Here is a 6,959-nt window from a genome sequence, read left to right on the forward strand (position 1 = left end):
TAGAAGAGGACTGTTCAAGTAAGCCCATGGATGAAATGATCTCTGACATTGAGAAAATTCTCTCTGAACATCTCTGTGGCTGCTGGAAACAGTGTCCTTTTTGTAATGCAATTTGTACAAATACCATTCCTCAACATGACGGAGACCACAGTGTGCCATTCCACCGTCCTCAGGCTGTCAGGGGTTGGTATTGGGTTTACACAGACCAATTTGTCATTGATTGTTGTACCAGCTCAGTAGCAAGTGATTGTATATTTACTTATAATTTCGTCGACTGGTTCCCATACAAGAAATATCGAGATGCAGGAGGTAATTTTGCCACATGGAGCATCACCCCAGATTCATCTACCCAGCCATATTGGAAATGGTTTGTCTGTCATTTCAGATCAAATCTAGAAGAGAAATACGGCAAAAAATTTACTAACAAAGGTAGTATTCCATGTTTATGGACCACAGTCACAAAGCAAGATGTCCTAGATGACTTAAAAAAATATTAATTGCCACAAACAGAACATTTGACAGGCCACAGAAATTTTGCTTTAACCAAGGGAGCTTAACGGAGAACACCATGCAGGAGGAGCTGCAGTGAGCAGATGAGCTTCCTTGAGATGGCCCACTCTATTGTACAATTTTCCTGCAGATCAATATGAAGATAAACTTTCATAAAATAAGATTGTTTAGATGAATTAATAATTTTATAGAAATCCTGATTTGATGGAAATAGTTTTAGGGAGTTAGAGTAAATGATATAAATTTTAAGGAGATGGCTTAAGTTGTTTTGCCAGGTAGATATAGTAAGGTTAGAATTAAGAGCAGAACATTCCCCCTCCCTTGAAGAATAGTAAGGGCTGCATAGGTTAGAAAAGGAGTACAGTGAGCTTTCATGCATTGTGAGTATGTAATTGTGCTCGGAATTGGAAAATCGGCTTGGGACAAGATAGTGCTCAAAAAATTCATTTGAGGTTCCTGGATTTTGTGATCTAAAGATGTAGTCACAGGTTTTGGTGCACCATAAAAAGGCAAGGTAATGAACAAAGAGTAAATAATTCTATTATGAGTATAGAATAGAGAATAGATGATTATCCAGTTTAGCTGAACAAGACTTCAAAAATAAGATGTAAGGTAGATTATTTGTTTCTTGGTAAATAAGGATTGGTCATCATCTAACCATATGGAAAACTTGCTACTGTAGGCTTACTTGGCTTGCTTGCTTAAAATTTGTTAATCAACAACAAAAGAATTATGGCTTTGCAGTTACTATGGAGAAAAAGATAACTGAAAGAAAGTTAGATGAGAAATGTTTAGTTAGGTATGAGTTTCAAAAGAGGAATACATAATAACCCTGTTGTAATTTCCTCTTGTGTGATGATTTTTTTCTGTTTTTGAAGAACATGTGTTTTGGTGATTGATTTTAGAAATGTGTAACTTGTGGCTATGAGGTAATCTTTTTCTTACTTAGAGAACTTTGTCTTAGTTGGTGTTAAAAGGCTAAGAGAAAAATGAAGTTGTTGGAGCTCACTTGTTGGAGCTTGCTTCATCCACCAAGTATGTGATCAGGAGCCTGCTTTACATCATCACCAACCCCACGTGCCCTCCTTGGATCATTGATGTAGCTTGTCTTCAACATCCTAATATCAATTTATGTTGCATTGTAAATGAAATAAGTGAAAATAAATTAGTTTCTATTACAAGACTTGAAGATATTCTTCTAAAATGATTTTATTTCTCTCTGATTTGATATCTCCTGCTTTATCCATATGTACTAAATATGTTAATGTTATATTGCTTTGGCTTTTTTCTGCTTGTTTATTTTGATTTTGGTTGTTTTCTGGTTTTGTTCTTTTGGAAGTGTATTGTTCTCATGTGTTTCTTATTTTTTGGTTTTTTTTATGTTTTTGACAGAAATAAAAATAACAATAGTAAAATTGTGTTGGTAGGAAATTAGAGAGGACATGAAGGGAATTGGGAGTGAGGGAAAATGTGATCAAAATATAACATATGAACCCCTCAGAGCTCACAGAGACTGAGCCACCAACCATACATGGGCTGGTCTGTGGCACTCTGAACACATGTAACAGGGGACTGCCTTGTCTGGCTTCAGTGGGAGAGGATGAGCCTAATCCTGTAGAGACTTGACACATGAGGGTGGGGGGATACAGGGGGAGATGAGGTGGGAGTGGGTGGGTGAGTGGGGACCACTCCCTCCAAGGCAAAGGTGAGGGGGAATGGGCTGAAGTTCTTGAGGGCGGGACAAAATGGGGGACAACATTTAGAAAATAAATAAATAAAATAATTTAATAATAATTTTAACAAACAAAAGAGGAAGAAAAGAAAAACGTTTTCAATTTAAAAAAATGAACATAAAAGTTAAAGCCTGGTGTTATATATAGGTCTGAGAAGGAATCATTCCACTAATTATATTATGCTGATTGGGTAAAAAGTAGGTGGGGGAGCGGCTATGATGTTTGTGATGGTTTGCATATGCTCGGCCAAGGGAGTGGCACTTTTAGAAGGTATGGTACCTTTGGAGAAGGTGTGGCTTTGCTGGAGTAGATGTGTCATGTCGATGTGGGCTTTAAGAGACCCTCATCCTAGCGGCCTGGAAGCTAGTATTTTGCTACCAGCCTTCAGACAAAGATGTAAAACTCTTAGCTCCTCCTATACCATGCCTGCCTGCCTGGATGCATGTTCCTGCCTTGATGCTACTAGACTGAACCTCTGAACCTGTAAGCCAGCCCCAATTAAATGTTGTTTTCATAAGTATTGCCTTGCTCATGGTGTCTGTTCATAACAATAAAACCCTAACTAAGACAATGTTTAACAATGATTGCGAATTTGATATGATCTACAGTCACCTAGGAGAAAAGCCCCCAGGTACACCAGTGAAAGAGATTTTTAGATTGGTTAGTCTATGTCCATGAGAGATGATGATGATTGTATTAATGAAGGTAGAACGACTGTCCCTAGCTGGGAAGCACCATTCCCTGGGCTGAAGTCCTAAACTGCATAAAAAGGAGAAAGTTCCCTGAGCACAGAGCATTCACTGCTCTCCCTCTGTTGGCGATACAGTGCTCAAGTTCCTGCCTCTACAACTTCTCTCCACACTGAACTCAAACCAGGAACTGAAACTATTCTTCCTTCAGTTGACTTTGACCAGTATTTTGTCCCAGAAATAAGTAATGTTACCTAATCAGGGTAGGTACTTTGCTGCTCTTAAAATAAAATAGCCAAAAGCTACTTACAGAAGAAAAAGATGGTTTTGGCCGAGGTTCCAGAAGTCTAAGAGCCCATCACAGTGGGGAAGCACAGCAACAAGAAGTAGGAGAAGAAGCTGAGAGGTCATACCTCAACTGCACAAAGGAAATAGAGAGGGCAAACTGTAATCCCAAAGAGCTATAATCTCCTAACCCTGATTCCAGTGTTATACTTCCCACGGCAAAGGTACATAGGTCTGAGAAGAAATGAGGTATGTCCTAAAAATTTATACCCCCACAAACAATGTAACCTGTTGGGGACAAATCACTGAAATATATAAGCCTATGGGCCACTTCTCATCAAAATCACAATATTCTTCTCCTGACCCCCATAGGCTCATGGCCATATCAAAATGCAAAATGCACTTAGTCCAACATTTACAAATTCTCCATACTATTTAATAGTCTCAACACTGATGAAAACTCCAAAGTCCAAAGTCAATTCTGAGACTTGAGTTAAACTCCTAACAGTGACACCATGAACAATCATAAAATATAAATAAAAGTCTTTAAAAAGAATTACATATTTTCAACAATAGCAGAATATATGTTCCCATTTCAAAATGGAGAAGATGAGGATATATTGAGGCAAGAGTAAAGCAAAGCAAGCAGAAAACCAGCAGGGAAAATATCAAGTACTGTACCACTATTTCTAGTGTATAAAGTGTAGGCATATTTAGTCTCAAAGAACTTTGATGTGTCTAGCCCTACAGCTTTGCTGCCTACAACACACAGTTCTCACTTACTCTTTTCCCACTCTTTATATGTGGCTCCCCTTGGCCTCAGATATCTTCAACATATTGGGAACATGTAGTATATATTTTTAGAGGAAGAGTCACATCAATTCTTATAGTGAATCCAACTCCCACCAACAATAAAAGCGTTCCCCTTCCCCTGAATCCTCACCAGCATTTGCTGTGATTTGTATTTTGACTTTGACCATTCAGACTATCTTACAATGAAATTCAAAGTAGATTTATTTTACATTTCCCAGACAGTTAAGAATATTGAATATTTTTAAACTATATCTTGGTCATTTGTATTTCTTCTTCTAAGAACTCTATTTAGCTCCATACCCCATTCTGCAATGGAGTTGTTTTCTTGGAGTTTAGTGTTTTAATGCTTTATATATTCTAGACAGTAACCCTTTGTCAGATGCAAAATTGATGAAAACTTTCCCTTCTTTATTTTTACCATCATTGTGGTGTTCCTTACTATGCAGAAACTTTTTAGTCTTAAAAGGTCCTGATTGTCAATTTTAATCTTAATGTCTGTGATACCACAGTCATAGTTCAGAATGTCCTTTCTTGGGCATATGAGTTGAAGTGCATTTTTCTATTTTTTCATCTGTTGGAATCAGATTATGAGGTTGTGCTGATTAAATATATTTCACTTGACACAAACTAGGATCATATGTGAAACTCAGGAAAGAATTTCAATTTGAGAATTGCGTCTTTCATATTGGCCTGTGGGTGTCTGTCTGTGGGGCATTTAATGATTGATATCGGACGCCTCCTAGGCGGTCGGCTGTGTCAAGATGAAGCTGAATATCTCCTTCCCCGCCACTGGCTGTCAGAAACTCACTGAAGTCCATGACGAACGCAAGCTGCGCACCTTCTATGAGAAGCGCATGGCCACAGAAGTAGCTGCTGATGCCCTTGGTGAAGAGTGGAAGGGTTATGTGGTCCGGATCAGCGGTGGGAATGACAAACAAGGCTTTCCCATGAAACAAGGCGTTTTGACCCATGGCAGAGTGCGCCTGCTGTTGAGTAAGGGCCATTCTTGTTATAGACCAAGGAGAACTGGAGAGAGGAAGCACAAGTCTGTTCGCGGCTGCATTGTGGACGCCAATCTGAGTGTTCTCAACTTGGTTATTGTGAAGAAAGGAGAGAAGGATATTCCTGGACTGACAGATACCACTGTGCCTCGTCGGTTGGGACCTAAAAGAGCTAGTAGAATCCGAAAGCTTTTTAATCTCTCCAAAGAAGATGATGTCCACCAGTATGTTGTCAGAAAGCCCTTAAACAAATAAGGTAAGAAGCCCAGGACCAAAGCACCCAAGATTCAGTGTCTTGTTACTCCACGTGTCCTGCAACACAAACGCCGGCGTATTGCTCTGAAGAAACAACGCACTAAGAAAAACAAGGAGAAGGCTGCAGAGTACGCTAAACTTTTGGCCAAGAGAATGAAGGAAGCCAAAGAAAAGTGCCAAGAGCAGATTGCCAAGAGACGTAGGCTGTCCTCGCTGAGAGCTTCTACTTCTAAGTCTGAGTCCAGTCAAAAATAAGTCTTTAAGAGTAACAAATAAATAATCAGACCTTGAAATAAAAATGATTGATATAGGAAAGCCCACCCACTATTATCATTATCACTTCAGGATTAGTGATCATAGATTATATAAGAAAACAATTGAGCAAGCCATGAAGAAAAAATAACACTCCTCCATGGTTTTGCTTCAGTACTTCCCTCTAAGCTCCTGTTGAATTGGTTTCAGTCATGAGCTGTGATGAGAAATTATAAGTCCAATAAACTGGTTCCTTTCCAAGTTGGTTTCAATCAGTGTTTTATCACAACAACAGAGAAGCAAACTAGGACACAGCTTTTTTCAATTTTAATTAGGTATTTTATTTATTTACACTTTAAATGTTATCTCCTTTCCCAGTTTCCCCTCTGCAAATCCCCCATGCCATCCCCAAGTACTGTGCTTCTTTGAGGGTGCTCCCCCACCCACCCACCCACCCACTCACACCTCACTACCTTAGCATTCCTCTTCACTGGGGCATAAAGCCTTCACAGGACCAAGGCCCTCCTCTCCCATTGATGCCAGATAAAGCCCCTTCAGCTCCTTCAGTTCTTCCCCTAACTCCTCCATTGGAGTCCCTGTGCTCAGTCTGATGGTTGATTTCAAGCATCCACATCTGTACTGGTCAAGATCTGGCAGAGCCTCTCAGGGGAGAGCTGTATCAGGCTCCTCTGAGGAGGTACTTTTTGGCACCAGCAATAGTGTCTGGGTTTGGTGTTTGTGTGTTGGATCCCCAGGTTGGGCAGTTTCCGAATATTCTTTCCTTCTGTTTCTGCTCCACTCTTTTTCTCTGTGTTTTCTTTAGACAGGAGCAATTCTGAGTTAAAATTTTGGAGATGGGTGAGTGGCCCCATCCCTCAGCTAGGGAGCCATGCCTAACCTCTGAATATGGTCTCAACAGGTTCTCCCTCCCTTTTGTGGGGTATGTCAGCTAATGTCATCCCCATGGGGTCCTGGGAGGCTCTTGCTTTTCTGGCATCTGGGACTTTCTGGTTGCTACAACCAGTTCCCCATCCCCTATTGCTACACACCACTGTTCAATTTCCTGACCCTCTATACATCTCCTCCCATACTTAATTCTTCCCCTCTTCACCCCCTTCTTATCTTACTCCCAAGTCCCTCCCACCCTCTACTTCACTTGATAATTTTGTTCCCCCTTCTAAGTAGGACTGAAGCATCCACTTTTTGGTCTTCCTTCCTATTGATCTTCATGTGGTGTCTGGGTTTGGTGTTTGCATGTGTGTTGGATCCTCAGGTTGGGCAGTTGTATCATGGGTATTCCACTCACTTTGCCTAATATCCACTTATCAGTGAGTACATACCATGTGTGTTCTTTTGTGGCTGAGTTACCTCATTCAGGGTGATATTTTCTAAATCCATCCATTTGCCTGTGAACTTCATAA

The 6,959-nt window shown here is 40.2% G+C and overlaps 1 pseudogene; it reads left to right on the top strand.

Annotated features, from left to right (window-relative positions):
• The first annotated feature begins 2,205 nt into the window (after positions 1-2,205).
• Positions 2,206-5,799, top strand: LOC114627661 (annotated as a pseudogene).
• Positions 5,800-6,959: the final 1,160 nt, after the last annotated feature.

Source organism: Grammomys surdaster, unplaced genomic scaffold (genome assembly GCF_004785775.1).
Source record: "Grammomys surdaster isolate TR1022 unplaced genomic scaffold, NIH_TR_1.0 256, whole genome shotgun sequence".
In the NCBI taxonomy this organism is placed as follows: Eukaryota; Metazoa; Chordata; class Mammalia; order Rodentia; family Muridae; genus Grammomys; species Grammomys surdaster.